The sequence below is a fragment of the Bombina bombina genome, chromosome 6, assembly GCF_027579735.1.
Source record: "Bombina bombina isolate aBomBom1 chromosome 6, aBomBom1.pri, whole genome shotgun sequence".
Taxonomy (NCBI): domain Eukaryota; kingdom Metazoa; phylum Chordata; class Amphibia; order Anura; family Bombinatoridae; genus Bombina; species Bombina bombina.
Window position 1 is genome coordinate 660,369,929 of NC_069504.1, and position 22,494 is coordinate 660,392,422.

Consider the following 22,494-nt stretch of genomic DNA (forward strand, 5'->3'; position numbering starts at 1 on the left):
GACAAACTGGCCCGAACGGAGAGTCATATCTCCTCCCCATGCTCACCGATAACACCAATACTTGAGAATCCAGAGGTGGGAATAGAGGGCAGACCCCACGCTCCAGGATATTCATACCCCTAACACACTCATCAGTAGCTAACGCCCTACATCTCGGAAATCTCAAATCACAAGGGGAACTGGAATACACCTAACACTACACTATCAATAAATTAATTAAATAAATTAACTACAATTAGCTAAACTAAAATACAATTAAAAAAACTAATCTATAATACAAAAAAAACAAACACTAAATTACAGAAAATAATTTTTTTTTACAAGAAGTTTAAACTAATTACACCAAATCTATGCTCCCTAATAAAATAAAAAAGCCCCCTAAAATAATAAAATGCACTACCCTATTCTAAATTACAAAGTAATCAGCTCTTTTACCAGCCCTTTAAAGGGCCTTTTGCGGGGCATTGCCCCAAAGTAATCAGCTCTTTTACCTGTAAATAAAAATACAATACCCCACCAACATTACAACCCACCACCCACATACCCCTACTCTAACCCACCCAAACCCCCCCTTAATTAAACCTAACACTAACCCCCTGAAGATCTCCCTACCTTGAGTCGTCTTCACTCAGCCGAGCCGAATTCTTCATCCAACCGGGGCAAGAAGAGGTCCTCCATCCGGTAGAAGTCTTCATCCAAGCGGGGTCTTCTATCTTCATCCATCCGGAGCGGAGCCATCTTCGAGCCAGCCGACGCGGAGCCATCCTCTTCAACCGACGTACTAACGACGAATGACTGTTCCTTTAAGGGACGTCATCCAAGATGGCGTCCCTCGAATTCCGATTGGCTGATAGGATTCTATCAGCCAATCGGAATTAAGGTAAGAAAAATCTGATTGGCTGATTCAATCAGCCAATCAGATTGAAGTTCAATCTGATTGGCTGATCCAATCAGCCAATCGGATTGACCTTGCATTCTATTGGCTGTTCCGATCATTTACATTTATTATATTGGCGGCAAGGTCCGGTCGGCAGATTAGGGGTTAATAAGTGTAGGTAGGTGGCGGCGACATTGGGGGGGGCAGATTAAGGGGTAATAAATATAATATAGGTGTCGGCGATGTTAGGGGCAGCAGATTAGGGGTTCATAGCTATAATGTAGGTGGCGGCGATGTCCGGTCAGAAGATTAGGGGTTAAAAAAAATTATTATAGGGTTGGCGATGTGGGGGGCCTGGATTTAGGGGTTCATAGGTAGTTTATGGGTGTTAGTGTTACTTTATAGCACAGTAGTTAAGAGCTTTATGTTCCCGCGTTAGCCCATAAAACTCTTAACTACTGACTTTTTTTGACGGTAGGAGTCTTGTCGGTAGTGGCTCTACCGCTCACTTGTTCCAAGACTCCAAATACCAGCGTTATCCCATTGAAAACATAGGATACGCAATTGACGTAAGGGGATCTGCGGTAGATGAGTCGCGGAAAGAAAGTGAGCGGTAGACCCTTTCCTGCCTGACTCTAAATACCAGCGGGCGGTAAAAAGCAGCGTTAGGACCCCTTAACGCTGCTTTTGACGGTTAACGCCAAACTCTAAATCTAGGCCATAGCTTTTCTATAGCCAAAACTGTACTAACGTTTTGATATTTTCAATATAGATGGTATTAATAGGCAAAAGCAGATATTTCATGTGACAAAATAAAAGGGGGTATTTGTAAACAATTTCATACACTCCAACAGGGAAAATTGAGCGTTGAGAACATAAAAAAGGAGATACAATTTTATACTACAATTTCCCTTAAATACCTCATTTAAAGGGACATAATACTAATATGCTAAATCACTTCAAACTGATGCAGCATAACTGTAAAAAGCTGACAGGAAAATATCACCTGAACATCTCTATGTAAAAAAGGGAAGATATTTTACCTCACAATCTCCTCAGCTCAGCAGAGTAAATTATGTGTAAAAAGTTATACTCAGCTGCAGCTGGTAAAAAAATAAAATGAAGAAATGAACAGCAGCCAATCAGCATCAGCAGTGCTGAGGTCATGAACTCTTTTACTGTGATCTCATGAGATTTCAGTTAACTCTCATGAGATTTCATAGTAAACTTCCTTAAAATGAATAGGGAAATAATATGAGCGTGCACGTAAGCTCACTCCCTTAGCTGTCCCGGGACAGGCATACTGATTTGCTACTTAGAAGTCCTTTACAATGGGATGTGGCTACTGAGGTAAAATATCTTTCTTTTTTACATAGAGATTTCCAGGTGATATTTTCTAGTCAGCTTTTTACAGCTATGCTGCATCACTTTCAAGTGTTTAAACATTTGGGTATTATGGCCCTTTAAATTGAAACATACTTGTCTGCTAATTACCAGCATAATTTATTCAACATTCTAAAATAATCTGCAACAAACAGCCAAGAGCTGACTCTTTATAACATAAAGATTAATAATATTACCTCATTAAAAATACTGTCTTCATTGGGATTTACTAGAATTACTGATTCAAGGACATCACTGCGATGCTGGAGAGTTCTTTGGCCTGCAAATGAAAAAAAAAAAAAATTTGTACAAACTAAGTATTAACTGGATTCATTAGTCAAATGTGCTCTTTCAAAATCAATTAAAATATTTAAAATATATTCCATTGATAAGCACATTATACAAATTCAAATGTTTTAAACTTTTCTTTAGTAAAGGAAGAAGATATTACTTCATAACAAGTATTTGACAACTTCTACATTAAACAGACACTAAACCCAATTTTTTTATTTCATGATTCAGACCGAGCATGCAATTTTAAGCAACTTTCTAATTTACTCCTACTATCAATTTTTCTTAATTCTCTTGATATCTTTATTTAAAAAGCAGGAATTTAAAGCTTAGGAGCCAGCCCATTTTAGGTTCAGCACCCTGGATAGCGCTTGCTTATTGGTGGATACATTTAGCAAACCAATAAGCAAGCATAACCCCGGTTCTCAACCACAAATGGGCCGGCTCTTAAGCTTTACATTCCTGCTTTTTAAATAAAGATAGCAAGAGAACAAAGAAAATGTGATAATAGGAGTATATTAGAAAGTTGCTTATAATTGCATGCTCTATCTGGATCATTAAAGAAAAAATGTGGGTTTAGTGTCCCTTTAAGGCCTAGAATGCAAGTGGAGCAGGGTGCTCTATTAAGATTGCAGGACAGCGCTAAGATTAGAGCGCAATCTGGTATTACAAGTAAAAAAGTTAGCAGGACTTGAGACCTGAAGTAAAGTGTTAGGGATAGAAAAAAAAGTATAACAAAGCAAATGTAAAACATATTTTTAAAAAAAAGAAGTATTACACTTACATGTTCATTATTAAATAAATGTATAGAAAGTGTTTTAAAGAGATATGTTATATGACAAGGCGTTGGACAGGGAATGGCTGAAAGGTGTGACACATACATACACACACTGTATGTGTATATATTTGTATATATGTGTATGTATGTGTACATATGTATGTGCACGCATATATACATATTTACACATATACCATATCCCTTTAAACAATGTGAACAGTAACACTTCTTTTGTCTTTAAAATATAAATGCTTTAAATAGCATTGTTCTTCATTTAGAAGAAAATTATATATATATATATATATATATATATATATATATATATATATATATATATACACACATATACTGTATAGCTTTATATATATATATATATATATATATATATATATATATATATATATATAATATATATACATATACATAAATTCAGAGATATATATATATATATATATTTAAAAATAAAAATAAAATGTTGTTCTAATTTAATAACAATGCTATTTAAAGTATTTCTTGATGCATCTTCGGCATTACTGCACTTGGCTTAGTGAACTTTTGGGTTAGCACAAGAGAGAAAGTTTTGTGGTGCGCCCGACAGAAATCTATGGGGAGAGGGAGCCACGCTATCCAACTTCCAGATCTTAGCGCCTGATGCTTTCTCTCGAGCTATAGCTTTTACTTTCAACTTGTAAAATGAGAGCAAGAATATGAGTGCTATTGATTTGAGCTGGGTTCAATAGAGCTAGTATTTTTGCGCTACCTTTGTAATCTAGGCCTAAAACAGAAACACTGCTGTAATATACAAACTAAGGATAGATTTCAAATAGAGTGCAATCTATAGAGCAGAGTGTGTAAAGAATAATACACAATCTGGTATGACAAGTGGTCAAATATTTAACCAAAGTATCTTAACATCATCATTTCCTTTGAGTGGATAGCGCAGGGAGTGCTAATAGCATGTTTATTGTGCTTGTATTACAAGTGGTGAGTTAAGTGTAGCTCTTAAAAAAGTATTAATGGTAAACTAGCACACAACGACATGAAGAACTCCACTATTTGCACACCATCGGCTTAATGCACCACAGGGTTGGCACTTGAACGAGACCCAACTCTTACTATTTTTGTTTTATATTTTTACTGTTAGAATAAAGTTTAAAACAAACAACCAAATGATAACTATAACCTAGTAATGAGCAATATATTTTCAACGATTAACAAACAAAAACAAAAGTAGAGAAGACTGGGGTACAGAGGAAAGAGACGAACATATTTTGTGCAAGATTACGAGTGGAGAGGTAGTGTGCGCTCCTGCTCGCGTGTTATCTCTGATAGAATACATTAACATGGTCGAGATATTATAATTTCGGCTTTTTGCGCGCGTCAGGTAGCGCACTTATTACAAGTTGAAAGTTAAAAGTTTTCGCTCGAGCGCTAACCAGATGCGTGCGAAAAAGCTGAAATTCTAATATCTCAACCACATTAATGTATTCCCCCATAGCTGTCAATGGAGCGTGAAAAGTGGCAAAAAAAACAGAATTTATGCTTACCTGATAAATTACTTTCTCCAACGGTGTGTCCGGTCCACGGTGTCATCCATTACTTGTGGGATATTCTCCTCCCCCACAGGGAAAGGCAAGGAGAGCACACAGCAAGAGCTGTCCATATAGTCCCTCCCAGGCTCCGCCCCCCCAGTCATTCGACCGACGGTTAGGAGAAAAAAAGGAGAAACTATAGTGTGCCGTGGTGACTGTAGTGTATAGAGAAAGAAATTCTTCAAACCTGATTAAAAAACCAGGGCGGGCCGTGGACCGGACACACCGTTGGAGAAAGTAATTTATCAGGTAAGCATAAATTCTGTTTTCTCCAACATTGGTGTGTCCGGTCCACGGTGTCATCCATTACTTGTGGGAACCAATACCAAAGCTTTAGGACACGGATGAAGGGAGGGAGCAAATCAGGTTACCTAAACAGAAGGCACCACGGCTTGCAAAACCTTTCTCCCAAAAATAGCCTCCGAAGAAGCAAAAGTATCAAATTTGTAGAATTTGGACAAAGTGTGCAGAGAAGACCAGGTCGCTGCCTTACATATCTGATCAACAGAAGCCTCGTTCTTGAAGGCCCATGTGGAAGCCACAGCCCTAGTAGAGTGAGCTGTGATTCGTTCAGGAGGCTGCCGTCCGGCAGTCTCGTAAGCCAATCGTATGATGCTTTTCAGCCAAAAGGAAAGAGAGGTAGCAGAAGCTTTTTTGACCTCTCCTCTTGCCAGAATAAACTACAAACAGAGAAGACGTTTGTCTGAAATCCTTTGTTGCTTCTAAATAGAACTTTAAAGCACGGACTACATCTAAATTGTGTAACAAGCGTTCCTTCTTTGAAACTGGATTCGAACACAAAGAAGGCACAACTATTTCCTGGTTAATATTCTTGTTGGAAACAACCTTTGGAAGGAAACCAGGATTAGTACGCAAAACAACCTTATCTGAATGGAACACCAGATAGGGCGGATTACACTGCAGAGCAGATCATTCAGAAACTCTTCTAGCAGAAGAATAGCAACCAAAAACAGAACTTTCCAAGATAACAACTTGATATCTATGGAATGTAAGGGTTCAAACGGAACCCCTTGAAGAACTGAAAGAACCAAATTTAGACTCCAGGGAGGAGTCAAGGGTCTGTAAACAGGCTTGATCCTGACCAAAGCCTGAACAAAAGCTTGAACATCTGGCACAGCTGCCAGTCGTTTGTGTAACAAGACAGATAAAGCAGAAATCTGTCCTTTTAGAGAACTCGCTGATAATCCCTTATCCAAACCTTCTTGGAGAAAGGAAAGGATCCTAGGAATTTTAATCTTACTCCATGAGAATCCCTTGGATTCACACCAACAGATATATATTTTCCATATTTTATGGTAATCTTTCTAGTCACAGGTTTTCTGGCTTGTACCAGAGTATCTATCACAGAATCCGAAAACCCACGCTTAGACAAAATCAAGCGTTCAATTTCCAAGCAGTCAGCTGGAGAGAAACTAGATTTGGATGTTCGAATGGACTTTGTACTAGAAGATCCTGTCTCAAAGGTAGCTTCCATGGTGGAGCCGATGACATATTCACCAGGTCTGCATACCAAGTCCTGCGTGGCCACGCAGGAGCTATCAAAATCACCGAGGCCTTCTCCTGTTTGATCCTGGCTACCAGCCTGGGAATGAGAAGCAACGGTGGAAACGCATAAGCTAGGTTGAAAGTCCAAGGCGCCACTAATGCATCCACTAGAGTCGCCTTGGGATCCCTGGATCTGGACCCGTAGCAAGGAACCTTGAAGTTCTGATGAGACGCCATCAGATCCATGTCTGGAATGCCCCATAATTGGGTCAACTGGGCAAACACCTCCGGGTGGAGTTCCCACTCCCCCGGATGAAAGGTCTGACGACTCAGATAATCCGCCTCCCAGTTTTCCACTCCTGGGATGTGGATCGCAGACAGGTGGTAGGAGTGATCCTCCGCCCATTTGATGATCTTGGTCACCTCTCTCATCGCCAGGGAACTCCTTGTTCCCCCCTGATGGTTGAAGTAAGCAACAGTCGTCATGTTGTCTGATTGGAATCTTATAAATCTGGCCTTTGCTAGTTGAGGCCAAGCCCGGAGAGCATTGAATATCGCTCTCAGTTCCAGGATGTTTATCGGGAGAAGAGACTCTTCCTGAGACCATAGACCCTGAGCTTTCAGGGAATCCCAGACCGCGCCCCAGCCTAATAGACTGGCGTCGGTCGTGACAATGACCCACTCTGGTCTGCGGAAGCTCATTCCCTGGGACAGGTGATCCTGAGTCAGCCACCAACAGAGTGAGTCTCTGGCCTTCTGATCTACTTGAATCACTGGAGACAAGTCTGTATAGTCCCCATTCCACTGTTTGAGCATGCACAGTTGTAATGGTCTTAGATGAATTCACGCAAAAGGAACTATGTCCATTGCTGCAACCATCAACCCTACTACTTCCATGCACTGAGCTATGGAAGACCGTAGAACAGAGTGAAGAACTTGACAAGCGTTTAGAAGCTTTGACTCTCTGACATCTGTCAGGAAAATCTTCATTTCTAAAGAATCTATTATTGTTCCCAAGAAAGGGACTCTTGTTGACGGAGACGGGGAACTTTTTTCTATGTTCACCTACCACCCGTGAGATCTGAGAAAGGCTAGAACAATGTCTGTGTGAGCCTTTGTCTTTGAAAGAGACGACGCTTGAATTAGGATGTCGTCCAAGTAAGGTGCCACTGCAATGCCCCTGGGTCTTAGAACCGCTAGAAGGGACCCGAGCACCTTTGTGAAAATCCTTGGAGCAGTGGCTAGTCCGAATGGGAGAGCCACAATAGGTAATGTTTGTCCAGAAAGGCGAACCTTAGGAACTGATGATGATCTTTGTGGATAGGAATATGCAGATATGCATCCTTTAGATCCACGGTAGTCATAAATTGACCCTCCTGGATTATAGGTAAAATCGTTCGAATAGTTTCCATTTTGAACGATGGCACTCTGAGAAATTTGTTTAGAATTTTTAAATCCAGAATTGGTCTGAAAGTTCCCTCTTTTTTTGGGAACTACAAACAGATTTGAGTAAAACCCCTGACCTTGTTCCACAGTTGGAACTGGGAGTATCACTCCCATCTTTAACAGGTCTTCTACACAATGTAAGAATGCCTGTCTCTTTACTTGGTTTGAAGATAAGTGAGATATGTGGAACCTTCCCCTTGGGGGTAGTTCCTTGAATTCTAGAAGATAACCCTGAGAGACTATTTCTAGTGCCCAGGGATCCTGAACATCTCTTGCTCAAGCCTGAGCAAAGAGAGAGAGTCTGCCCCCTACTAGATCCGGTTCTGGATCGGGGGCTACCTCTTCATGCTGTCTTGGTAGCAGCAGCAGGTTTCTTGGCCTGTTTACCCTTGTTCCAGCCTTGCATTGATTTCCAAGCTGGTTTAGTCTGGGAAGCGTTACCCTCTTGTCTAGAGGCTGCCGAGTTGGAAGCCGGTCCGTTCCTGAAATTGCGAAAGGAACGAAAATTGGACTTATTCTTAGCCTTGAAAGGTTTATCTTGTGGGAGGGCATGGCCCTTTCCCCCAGTGATGACTGAAATAATCTCTTTCAATTCTGGCCCAAAAGGAGTCTTACCTTTGAAAGGGGTATTAACCCCTTAATGACCAGAGCACTTTTCCATTTTCTGTCCGTTTGGGACCAAGGCTATTTTTACATTTCTGCGGTGTTTGTGTTTAGCTGAAATTTTCCTCTTACTCATTTACTGTACCCACACATATTATATACCGTTTTTCTCGCCATTAAATGGACTTTCTAAAAATACCATTATTTTCATCATATCTTATCATTTACTATAAAAAAAATTATAAAATATGAGGAAAATTGGAAAAAAACACACTTTTTCTAACTTTGAACCCCAAAATCTGTTACATATCTACAACCACCAAAAAACACCCATGCTAAATTGTTTCTAAATGTTGTCCTGAGTTTAGAAATACCCAATGTTTACATGTTCTTTGCTTTTTTTGTAACTTATAGGGCCATAAATACAAATAGCACTTTGCTATTTTCAAACCATTTTTTTTCAAAATTAACGCTAGTTACATTAGAACACTAATATCTTTCAGGAATCCCTGAATATCCATTGACATGTATATATATTTTTTTTAGAAGACATCCCAAATTATTGATCTAGGCCCATTTTGGTATATTTCATGCCACCATTTCACCGCCAAATGCGATCAAATACAAAAAATTGTTCACTTTTTCACAAATTTTTTCACAAACTTTCAGTTTCTCACTGAAATTATTTACATACTGCTTGTGCAATTATGGCATAAATGGTTGTAAATTCTTCTCTGGGATCCCCTTTGTTCAGAAATAGCAGACATATATGGCTTTGGCATTGCTTTTTGGTAATTAGAAGGCCGCTAAATGCCACTGCGCACCACACGTGTATTATGCCCAGCAGTGAAGGGGTTAATTAGGGAGCATGTAAGGAGCTTTTTGGGGTAATTTTAGCTTTAGTGTAGTGTAGTAGACAACCCCAAGTATTGATCTAGGCCCATTTTGGTATATTTCATGCCACCATTTCACCGCCAAATGCGATCAAATTAAAAAAAACGTAAAATTTTTCACAATTTTAGGTTTCTCACTGAAATAATTTACAAACAGCTTGTGAAATTATGGCACAAATGGTTGTAAATGCTTCTCTGGGATCCCCTTTGTTCAGAAATAGCAGACATATATGACTTTGGAGTTGCTTTTTGGTAATTAGAATGCTGCTAAATGGCGCTGCGCATCACACGTGTATTATGGCTAGCAGTGAAGGGGTTAATTAGGTAGCTTGTAGGGAGCTTGCAGGGTTAATTTTAGCTTTAGTGTAAAGATCAGCCTCCCACCTGAAACATCAGACCCCCTGATCCCTCCCAAACATCTCTCTTCCCTCCCCTACCCCACAAATGTCCCCGCCATCTTAAGTACTGGCAGAAACTCTGCCAGTACTAAAATAAAAGGTATATTTGGGCTTTTTTGTGAATTTTTTGTTAGCATATTTACATATGCTTCTGTGTAGGGATCCCCCTTAGCCCCCAACCTCACTGATCCCCCACTAAACAGCTCTCTAACCCTCCCCCTCTGACTTAATGTGCGCCATCTTGGGTACTGGCAGCTGTCTGCCAGTACCCAGTTTAGAGAAAAAAAATGCTTTTTTTAAAATAAAATATGTCCCTTTTCTGTAGTGTAGCTTTCCCCCCCCCCAAGACCAACCCCCCACCCCTTCCAGATCCCTTAGATGGTAAAAGTAAAAGTTTATTTCATTTTTTTTTTACTTTTACTTTTTTACTTTTCTGTAGTGTAGCGGTTCCCACCCGCTCCCGCCCCGTGCACGCGCCCGCCCGCCACCCCCCGTGCACGCGCGCGCGCCCGTGCGCGCCCCCGACGGTCCCGATCCCGATCCCGCCCCCCGTGACGTCACGCGCAACACCGATGGCCGCCCACCCGCCTCCCAATTCGGCTCCCACCCACCAACGATACCGGCCATCGATGTCCGGTGCAGAGAGGGCCACAGAGTGGCTCTCTCTGCATCGGATGGCCATGTATGGTTATTGCAGGATGCCTCCATATCGAGGCATCACTGCAATAACCGGAAAGCAGCTGGAAGCGAGCAGGATCGCTTCCAGCTGCTTTCCACACCGAGGACGTGCAGGGTACGTCCTCAGGCGTTAACTGCCTTTTTTTTGAGGACGTACCCTGCACGTCCTCGGTCATTAAGGGGTTAAGCAATTTTGTCTTGGAAGATACATCCGCCGACCAAGACTTTAGCCAGAGCGCTCTGCGCGCCACAATTTTAAACCCTGAATTTTTTGCCGCTAACCTCGCTAACTGCAAAGCGGCGTCTAAAATAAAGGAATTAGCTAACTTAAGTGCGTAAATTCTGTCCATGACTTCCTCATACGGAGTCTCCCTACTGAGCGACTTTTCCAGTTCCTCGAACCAGAACCACGCCTCTGTAGTGACAGGAATAATGCACGAAATAGGTTGAAGGAGGTAACCTTGCTGTACAAAAATCTTTTTAAGCAAACCCTCCAATTTTTTATCCATAGGATCTTTGAAAGCACAATTGTCCTCAATAGGAATGGTCGTGCGCTTGGCTAGAGTAGAAAACTCCCCCTCGACCTTAGGGACTGTTTGCCATGTGTCCTTCCTGGGGTCGACCATAGGGAACAATTTCTTAAATATAGGTGGAGGGACAAAAGGTATGCCTGGCTTCTCCCACTCCTTATTCACTATGTCCGCCACCCGTTTAGGTATCGGAAAAGCATCAGGGTGCACCGGGACCTCAAGGAACTGTCCATCTTGCACAATTTTTCTGGGTTGACCAGATTGTCACAATCATCCAGAGTAGATAGCACCTCCTTAAGTAATGCGCGGAGATGCTCTAATTTAAATTTAAATGTCACAACATCAGGTTCTGCCTGATGAGAAATTCTTCCTGTATCAGAAATTTCCCCATCTGACAAACCCTCCCTCACTGCCACTTCAGATTGGTGTGAGGGTATGACAGAAAAATTATCATCAGCGCCCTCCTGCTCTACAGTGTTTAAAACAGAGCAATCGCGCTTTCTCTGAAATGCTGGCATTTTGGATAAAATATTAGCTATGGAGTTATCCATTACTGCCGTCAATTACTGCATAGTAACAAGCATTGGCGCGCTAGAAGTACTAGGGGTCGCCTGCGCGGGCATAACTGGTATAGACACAGAAGGAGATGATGTAGAACTATGTCTACTTCCTTCATCTGAGGAATCATCCTGGGCAACTTTACAATTTGTGACAGTTCTGTCCTTACTTTGTTTGGACGCAATGGCACAATTATCACACTATATTTGAAGGGGGAACCACATTGGCTACCATACATACAGAACATGATCTATCTGAAGGTACAGACATGTTAAACAGGCTTAAACTGGTTAATAAAGCACAAAAACCGTTTTAAAACAAAACCGTTACTGTCTCTTTAAATGTTAAACAGGGCACACTTTATTACTGAATATGTGAAAAACTATGAAGGAATTATCCAATCTTTACCAAATTTTCACCACAGTGTCTTAATACATTCAAAGTATTGCACCCCAATTTTCAAGCTGTTAACCCTTAAAATGTGGAAACCGGAGCCGTTTTTCATTTTAACCCCCTTACAGTCCCAGCCACAGCCTTTGCTGCAACTTCACCAATCCCAGGGGGGTATATGATACCAAATGAAGCCTTCTAGGAACGTTTTTAGTGGATTCCAGACCCTCACACATGCAGCTGCATGTACTGAACTCAAAATTAACTGCACAGTAATGGCGCGAAAATGAGGCTCTGCCTACTACAGAGAAAGGCCCTTCCTGACTGGGAAGGTGTCTTAACAAGTGCCTGGTGCTAAAAACGTTCCCCAATGTTATAAAAGTGTGAAATACAACTTCAAACTGCATATAATACTTAAATAAAGCAATCAATTTAGCCCCTAAAAGTGTCTACCAGTTTATAGCCCATAATAAGCCCTTTATTCTGTTTGAGACTAAGAAGATGGCTTACCGATCCCCATGAGGGGAAAATGACAGCCTTCCAGCATTACACAGTCTTGTTAGAAATATGGCTAGTCATACCTTGAGCAGAAAAGTCTGCAAACTGTTCCCCCCAACTGAAGTTATCTCATCTCAACAGTCCTATGTGGAAACAGCAAACGATTTTAGTAACTGCTGCTAAAATCATAATCCTCTCACAAACAGAAATCTTCATCTCTTTCTGTTTCAGAGTAAATAGTACATACCAGCACTATTTTAAAATAACAAACTCTTGATAGAAGAATAAAAAACTACAACTAAACACCACAAACTCCTCACCATCCCCGAGGAGATGCTACTTGTTCAGAGCGGCAAGGAGAATGACTGGGGGGGCGGAGCCTGGGAGGGACTATATGGACAGCTCTTGCTGTGTGCTCTCCTTGCCTTTCCCTGTGGGGGAGGAGAATATCCCACAAGTAATGGATGACACCGTGGACCGGACACACCAATGTTGGAGAAATATGTTCTTCACATTGCAGAATATGTTCTATTCATAAATATATATTTATATATATATATATATATATATATATATATATATATATATATATATATATATATATATATATATATATATATATATATATATCATGGTATTTTGGTACAATATATATCTATACCTATATATATATATATATATATATATATATATATATATATATATATATATAATATATATATTTATTTATATATACACATGTTTATATATATATATACAATATATATATATATAATATATATATATATATATATATATATATATATATATATATATTTTACATGTTTTCATCTACTTAACTGCAAAGGGCTCCAATGCACATATATATATGTGTGTGTACATATTTATTTATGTGTTTATATGTGTATATATGTCTGTAAATACATATAAATACATTTTGTACACATATATAGACATATATTTTCACATACATATACATCTCTAGTCTAGACATGTATATGTATCTCAATGTTTAGCCCTTTGCCTGCCTTTTTGTTTCTAACACCTGAGACCTCATATTTGAGCCCTTATAACTTTTGTGTGCAATATTTTTTTTTTATATATTTTGTATTAGATTTTGTTATGATGAGTGTAAATGTACTATCTAATATATTTTGTAAAACGTTTTTGTTTCACAAAACAGTCAACCACAGCTCTGAGGTCAGACGCACTAACCCGACGAGCGTTAATAATTGCGTTCAAGCGATCACATTTACTTTCAACTTGTAATACCAGCGCTATTTAAAGTGCACGCAAACAATCGAGAAAACCCAATATCGCTTGCGTGCAAATGTTTGGGCTCTTAATGAGAGATTTGATCTATTAACAACAGTGTCACTTCAAATTGACGGTGCATGCTTTATTTAAAAATGCAATGGAGACCTGTGTTGCCAAGTTAAGTGAAAAAAGCAAGCTACTATAATCAATACCCTTTTGTAATTTTGGCAACTACTGAGTTAAAGGGACTCATAATTAAATCCACGGGAGTGAGCAAAATGTTATTAATATGGAACACATGAACTAACAGTGTCTAACTGTAAAAAAAAACTGCAAAAAGGAACTGGGATAAGAGGTAGCCTTCAAGGGTTTAGAAATTAGCATATGAGACTACGTAGGTTTAACCTTCAGCAAAAGAATACCAAGAGAACAAAGCAAATTTGATTATAAAAGTAAATTGGAAAGTTGTTTAAAATTGGATGTCCTATCTTAATGATGCAAGTTTATTTTTGACTACAGGGAGTGCAGAATTATTAGGCAAGTTGTATTTTTGAGGATTCATTTTATTATTGAACAACAACCATATTCTCAATGAACCCAAAAAACTCATTAATATCAAAGCTGAATAGTTTTGGAAGTAGTTTTTAGTTTGTTTTTAGTTATAGCTATTTTAGGGGGATATCTGTGTGTGCAGGTGACTATTACTGTGCATAATTATTAGGCAACTTAACAAAAAACAAATATATACCCATTTCAATTATTTATTTTTACCAGTGAAACCAATATAACATCTCAACATTCACAAATATACATTTCTGACATTCAAAACAAAACAAAAACAAATCAGTGACCAATATAGCCACCTTTCTTTGCAAGGACACTCAAAAGCCTGCCATCCATGGATTCTGTCAGTGTTTTGATCAGTTCACCATCTACATTGCGTGCAGCAGCAACCACAGCCTCCCAGACACTGTTCAGAGAGGTGTACTGTTTTCCCTCCTTGTAAATCTCACATTTGATGATGGACCACAGGTTCTCAATGGGGTTCAGATCAGGTGAACAAGGAGGCCATGTCATTAGATTTTCTTCTTTTATACCCTTTCTTGCCAGCCACGCTGTGGAGTACTTGGACGCGTGTGATGGAGCATTGTCCTGCATGAAAATCATGTTTTTCTTGAAGGATGCAGACTTCTTCCTGTACCACTGCTTGAAAAAGGTGTCTTCCAGAAACTGGCAGTAGGACTGGGAGTTGAGCTTGACTCCATCCTCAACCCGAAAAGGCCCCACAAGCTCATCTTTGATGATACCAGCCCAAACCAGTACTCCACCTCCACCTTGCTGGCGTCTGAGTCGGACTGGAGCTCTCTGCCCATCCATCTGGCCCATCAAGACTCACTCTCATTTCATCAGTCCATAAAACCTTAGAAAAATCAGTCTTGATATATTTCTTGGCCCAGTCTTGACGTTTCAGCTTGTGTGTCTTGTTCAGTGGTGGTTGTCTTTCAGCCTTTCTTACCTTGGCCATGTCTCTGAGTATTGCACACCTTGTGCTTTTGGGCACTCCAGTGATGTTGCAACTCTGAAATATGGCCAAACTGGTGGCAAGTGGCATCTTGGCAGCTGCACGCTTGACTTTTCTCAGTTCATGGGCAGTTATTTTGCGCCTTGGTTTTTCCACACGCTTCTTGCGACCCTGTTGACTATTTTGAATGAAACGCTTGATTGTTCGATGATCACGCTTCAGAAGCTTTGCAATTTTAAGAGTGCTGCATCCCTCTGCAAGATATCTCACTATTTTTTACTTTTCTGAGCCTGTCAAGTCCTTCTTTTGACCCATTTTGCCAAAGGAAAGCAAGTTGCCTAATAATTATGCACACCTGATATAGGGTGTTGATGTCATTAGACCACACCCCTTCTCATTACAGAGATGCACATCACCTAATATGCTTAATTGGTAGTAGGCTTTCGAGCCTATACAGCTTGGAGTAAGACAACATGCATAAAGAGGATGATGTGGTCAAAATACTAATTTGCCTAATAATTCTGCACTCCCTGTAGACTGTCCCTTTAATGCCTTTTTTCATCTTTATATATTTATTATATATTTTCTCAATCCCTGTTGCCAACTAGGGAAATATATGTATAAACTTCTGCACCGTTGAACCAACAGAGTATGTTTCCTCCATATAGGAGCGTCTCTCATAATTATTATTTATCTATGAAACAGTGAGCATGCCCTGGTAACTAGTATTTTGACTTTTCTTAGACCTGCAAGTAAACACATGTGTTGTATTTTATTGCTACATTATTTAATAAGGAACTGTTTAGCATTAAGGCAGCACCAGTTGTGTTTCCCCAGTGTAAATGTTTAAATAAATTAAAAAAAATCATAGGTGTTGCTATTGTAGAACAGTGGATCATTGAGGCTAGAAACATAAACTCATAACTTTTTCAGCATCAGCACCTATACACTATTGAAGCACATCACTGAAGAGTTTCACATTAGTATTAGCTGTTAAACTTGATGGGAAGCAGACAGGAAGCTTCTTAACAGATGAGATAAAAAAGCACTTCCTCTTTCTTATTTTAGAAACCATTGACAAAAGAAAGTCTGTATCCCGCTGTCATGTAACAGAGCTCATTGTTTTTACAACATGGAATATGAATCTGAGATTTGTATTAGTTTTGCCCTTGATTAATTTATATAATTAGCATTTTAATAGCTTTGCTTTCTGGTTTCTTTGTATAATTCTACCAGTTAATTTGTTTACAATGTATTAGCTAAGAAATAATCAATTCTAACACAGACCACCATTGCAAATATATTAGTATTTGTCATGTGAAAACTGTATTCAACATGGGATTCCATTAGAAGTGCTGCTATCTTACGGCCAGATTACAAGTGGAGCGCTAAATATTTATTTTGTGAAAGCGATATTTGTGCTTCACTGAGTAATACCAGCGCACGCTAATGTGCACTGGTATTACAAGTTGAAAGCCATGCGAGCGTTCGCATTGCTGGGAAGCATTGCGCTTATTATAGTGCGCTTCCATAGGTTACAATAGGAGCCTCGTTCTAGAACTTCTCATGCCGTGAGACACATAAAAATACTAAAATGAATTGTTCAAATGTGTTAAATGCAAACAACAGTGCAATAATAACATTATTTAACTGATTATACCTCTAACAAATGGGTTAAAAGTAAACTCCTGAGGGGGGAGGAGCCTGCTGCAGAGTGATGGCAGCAGATGAGTGAAGCTCCGTGACCTCTTTAACAGGAGTAAAGATACTAGCTTCCTAAAAAGACAAAGGAAAGAGGAAAAGAGATGGAAATTAAAAGAGAAAGAATTTGACTAATTTTTTTTGTACTTATACCGGTTTATGTTCAAAATTCGTCAGACTGCAGATGGAGACACTTGTGCGGCTCAGGAAAGAAGCCGCACTCTGGAAAAGGACAGTGAGTTTGGGTGATCCAGACTCTGGTAAAGAGGCATGAGCAGAGACTGAAATGAGCGACAGAGTGAGTATATGTGGAGGAAGCACAGCCAGGGGGTGACAGAAGAGCCGGCGGACGCTAAGCCGTAAGAGACACAGCCAACATGGGCCTACTTTGAGAACACCTCTGAGGTCAGGAGGAACCATGAAGTGTGAATGACAGAAGTGCGGTGTGGGTGAGGCGGCTGCATGTGGTACAGCATTCTAGCAGGTGGCACAGCAGAGGATGTAAGTCGGGCTTTGGTGTTCTGCCTGGGGGGCAGCTTCCACTGGACTAACCATGGAGTGGAGTCGCCAGTCCAGGGAAACATAAATGGAACTGGAGAAGTAAAAAGTCATCTCTAAGGTGGCAGTGAGTTATGGCCTATTTCACACTCTTGATAATCGCATGCCACTTAATCTAACCACTACCTAATCATTACTAATACAGCATACAAGCTTTATCGCAAAATTACCATTTACTAGTATATGAACTAGATTAACAAATCCAGATAGTTTGCATTACCCTCACCTAACTGCCTGTCTCCCTCATGCTTTGCAGTAACATTGCAAATATATAACATAATTGAAGTTATGTATGGAATCTAAAATTAGACTGAAGAATTTGATATATATTAACCTAATTTCCTCTGTTAGTCAAGCCATAGTACTGGATCATGAATAGCATCGCAATGTAAGAATTGTGGATGTGGTGGAAGTCTGGGGAGTGACCGTGTGTGTCAGAAAACACTGCAGGCCCACAATTCGACTGACTAGATGTGATCTTTTGTGGCTAATAAGGAATCTAGTTAAGATTTTAGGCCTATAAATCAGAATTACTGCTGGATTAATCGTCTCTGAGAACTTTCTTGAGAAAGAAATATAAATCTGGTGGGTGTAACATAAGGGAAAGTAAAAAGAGCAAATATATGCAAGCCTAGTCCATTATTCCTTACACTAAATTTGGATAATACCCATAAGTGGGTCAAGATTGAACGAAGCCTTGAAAGGATGAAAACCCTAATATAATTAAGAGCTAAACCAAGATTAATAAAAACAATGCATGGAAGGGTAAATAAAATTAATTGAAGTAAAAAATGAAATAGACTCCTGTAATTAGAAGTGACATTTAATAGTATTATTTCAAGCTCAAGATGTCTTAAAAAAAACTAATAAAATCAATAAAACAACTAAAAATAATTAATCTCTGAGTGTAAAAATAAACCCCTTCTTTCTAGTTGCCGCTAATGGAGAAGGAACACCCCCTGAAGCTCAGATTCAGAATTTAGATCTCTATGAAAGTAATCATGAAGCTCAATCAATCTCGGAAGAAATATAAAAACTTGCTACAAAAGAGGATATAGAGGCCCATTTATCAAGCTCCGGATGGATTGAGGGCCCATGTTTCTGGCGAGTTTCAGTACGATCAGGTTGATTGACACCCCCCTGCTGGCAGCTGATTGGCCGCAAGTCTGCAGGGGGCGGTGTTGCACCAGCAGCTCACAAGAGCAGCTGGTGCAAAGCTGAATACGGAGAGTGTATTGCTCTCCGCATTCAGCGAGGTATGTCGGACCTGATCCGCACTGTCGGATCAGGTCCGACAGACCTTTGATAAATATCCCCATTGCCTCTATAAAAGACTGTATTGTGAAGGAAATGGTAGATATTAGGAATGATATGAATGAAATAGGCCTAAACGTACATGCTATAGAAGAAAGATTCCTGACTACAGATATGGAGTTAAAGGGCCTTAAAACGGTTATAAAAACACAGTCGCAAACAATTACAGAGCTCCAAGAAAAGATAGACAACTTGGAAAATGGATATAGAAGAAGCAATTTAAGAATAAGAGGAATTCCAGAGTCAATTAAAACAGACACTTTAAAGATTTGTGTAAAGGAAATGTTGAAAAATCTTCTAGGAACTCAGAATGGAGACAAAATTGAAACTGACAGTGTATATAGGTCATCTAGTGTGATCTGATCAGAGAAGGGAGAAACAGAGACATTATCTTAACACTTTGGAGTTACGATTTGAAGGAATATATATTGAAACAGAGGAATTCAGTTAAAAAATTTAATTATCAACAATTGGAAATACAGATATTTTCAGATATCCGCTCACAGATGCTGAGGAAAATAAATCAGATTGTTAAAGTCTGCTCTAAAAGTTAAGAAAATAAGATACAAATGAGGGCTACCCCTTTAGACTGATTATATCCCACATATAAAAAAAAGGAAGATATTCAATTTATCAAGGAAAAACTGGACATAGACTTAACAATACCCTCAGAATGTGAAGGGACAGTCTACACCAGAATTTGTATTGTTTTAAACATTTTTTTTTTTTTTACCAATTCGCTAGTTTTGCATAACCAACGCGGTTATATTAATACACTTTTTACCTCTGTGATTATCTTGTATCCAAGCCTCTACAGACTGCCCCCTTATTTCAGTTCTTTTGACAGACTTGCATTTTAGCCAATCAGTGCTTACTCCTAGGTTACTCAACGTGCGTGAGCACAGTGTTATCTATGTGACTCACATGAACTAACACCCTCTAATGGTGAAAACCTGTCAAAATGCATTGAGCTTAGAGGTGGCCTTCAAGGTCTAAGAAATTAGCATATGAACCTCCTAGGTTTAGCTTTCAACTAAGAATACCAAGAGAACAAAGCAAAATTGGTGATAAAAGTAAATTGTTTTTTTTTAAATTACATGCCCTATCTGAATCATGAAAGTTTATTTTGGACTAGACTGTCCCTTTGATAAAGAAACGGACAGTTTCTCTCAAGAAGAAGAAAATCCACAGAGTGCATCTAAATCTCCAAGAATGTATTGAGAAGAAGGTAAAAAAAAGAGGAAGAATAATACATAATATGTCTTTATAGTAAATACAGGATTAGTAGATAGGGTGAGGTTCCCAAATGGAATTTAGCTAGAATAGTTAATAGTGAGAAAGATGTTGTTGTTTTTTGTTTGTTTCACAGTTTGGATCATATAGATCCTCTTACACTAAAATCTATCAATATCGCTCACTCACAAATGTTTGCGCTCCACTCGTAATCTGGCCCTATATGTGTGTTCACAAAATAAAGGTAAATGTCTCTAAAAAATTAAAGACACTCCAGCGGGTAAAATGAATGATTGTGAGCACATTAAAGAGGATAATTATTTCAAGCACAATGTCCCTTTAATGTCTTTTGGGTATAGTAGTTTACAGATAACCCCCTTTGTCATTTGCAGACATACAGAAATGCTCTGTCTAGTATTAATTCTCAGAGCATGGTTTGCAGTATTGTGTGTGCTAATATATGCTAAACCAGGGGGAAACAGTAACAGAGCAAGTTCCTATGCTGAAGGATACTGGAGGAAAACATTAAAGATGTCCAGAAGGCATCTTGCTGACAGCTGTAGCAGAAGTCAGATTTAATCATCTGGCATTTTGGTCTTGTTTCTAATGTACCATTTACAGAAATGTTATTCAAAAAAGCATGTACACAGCCTATGCAATTCATACTAGTATTTTGAGTATTATTGCAATGAAACTCTGTACAATTTGATTTGCAGTTCTGTATCCCTCTCACCTTTCAGATACTGCCCACTCCCCATTGTTTTGTATTCTGCCCTCTATCTATCCATTCTTCAGCTGTTTAATACTTTCTTTTTATCTCATTTCCCCATTCTCATGCAGCACTTAAAGGGACACAAAACCCACATTTTTTCTTTCATGATTTAGAAAGAACATACAATTTTAAACAACTTTCTAATTTACTTCTATTATCTAATTTGCTTATTTCCCTTGATATACTTTGATGAAAAGCATATCTAGATAGGCTCAGTAGCTGCTGATTGGTTGCTGCACATAGATGCCTCGCGTGATTGGCTTTCACATGTGCATTGCTATTTCTTGAAGAAAGGATATCTACTGAATGAAGCAAATTAGATAATACAAGTAAATTTGAATATTTTTAAAAATTGTATTCTCTACTTGAATCATGAAAGAAAATGTTTGGGTTTAGTGTCTCTTTAATATGTTCATTCTCACTCTTTTGTAGGTTTTCTAAGTATGTTTAGTAAAGTATTTATAAAAAACATAGACACATTCAAATGTATATATTTATTTACATTCACAGGTGGTAGTTAGCTGGCAAGGCAGTGGCACTGAGGTCAATTCTTCAGTTTTAGTCAGTTACCGTTAGTCTTTTCAGTGGCAGTAATACACTACTTGTCAAATGTATGTCCGCCTGCCCAACAGTGTGACAGCCTGGACCAGCAGTATCCTCCTCTTCTCTTCCCCTGCACATACTGGCCATGTGAGCTGAGGAGCAACTGCTAAGTGAGCAGCAAGTAGGCAAGGCCTGCAGGGTCTTGGTGTCTGACCTGTCGTCTGATAAGGGCATATGGTTGACAGAAGGCTTGCAGAGCCTTGGAGCTTGATCTAAAGTCTGGTGTTGGAGCTGGTTTAAGATTTATTGTGGAAATATGTGTCTGACAGAGGTACTACAAGGCCATTTATCCAATTTGAAGCTGATGAGTTTATATGTGTGAGAAAGATATAATGTAGGCACATGACTGAATGGGTATGCAGGGTTTGGGATCTGAAATTATTCCTAATGTGGGTAAATGTCTGAGAATGGCTGCAGGTCGATGAGATATGATCTGAGACCTAATGTGTGTCGTGTGAGATTATGAGACAATGTATCACTATATGGTCAGGACTTGTGAGGTCCAATGTTTGCATATAGCTTAAAGGGGCTGCAGGGCAAGGGGTCCTATCTGAGGTCTGATTGGGTATGTGGTTAACAGGGGCTGTAGGATCAGGTGTCTGATATGGGTGTCTGGCTAAGAGAGGCTGTTGGGCCAGGTGTCTGATCTCAGGTCTGATGCAGGTATGTAACTGATGGGGGCTACAGGGCAATGGGGTCTGATATGAGGTCAAATAATAATCTGGCAACTTTACAAGTCAGCTTTTTTTTATAATTATCTCTTTGTTTTAATCTATAATTTTGTTCTCCTTTTCCTCCCATTTTACGTTCTTTGTCTCTCACAAGTAAACTTCTGTCTTTCCATCAAAAAGGCCTAATGGCAAAATCTGTCAGAAACCTTGACCAAAAATTCCCTCCTTCATTGCATAACTATGCTTCCTATTGTTTGGGACAATACCTAATCCTTTGCTTGCTATTAATCCTACATCTTTGCAAAATGTCCTCTTTCTATTGGTTAACTACTATTCAAATTATCCTTCCACTATAGCAATAAGATTTATCATAATGAATATGCATTTTAATTGTATTAGATGTTGATTATAGCTTACGTTTGTAATCCCTGTCCAAGCAAAT

At 39.2% G+C, this 22,494-nt stretch overlaps 1 protein-coding gene across 1 annotated transcript in view; it reads right to left on the minus strand.

The window, feature by feature from the left end:
* The window catches only part of MAP1A (microtubule associated protein 1A), a 106,441-nt gene that overhangs the window by 75,270 nt on the left and 8,677 nt on the right, over window positions 1-22,494 (minus strand). The window contains exon 2 of the mRNA XM_053717730.1: window positions 2,458-2,540. The gene's annotated coding sequence lies outside the window, so the exon portion shown is untranslated. The remainder of the gene's footprint in view (window positions 1-2,457; window positions 2,541-22,494) is intronic.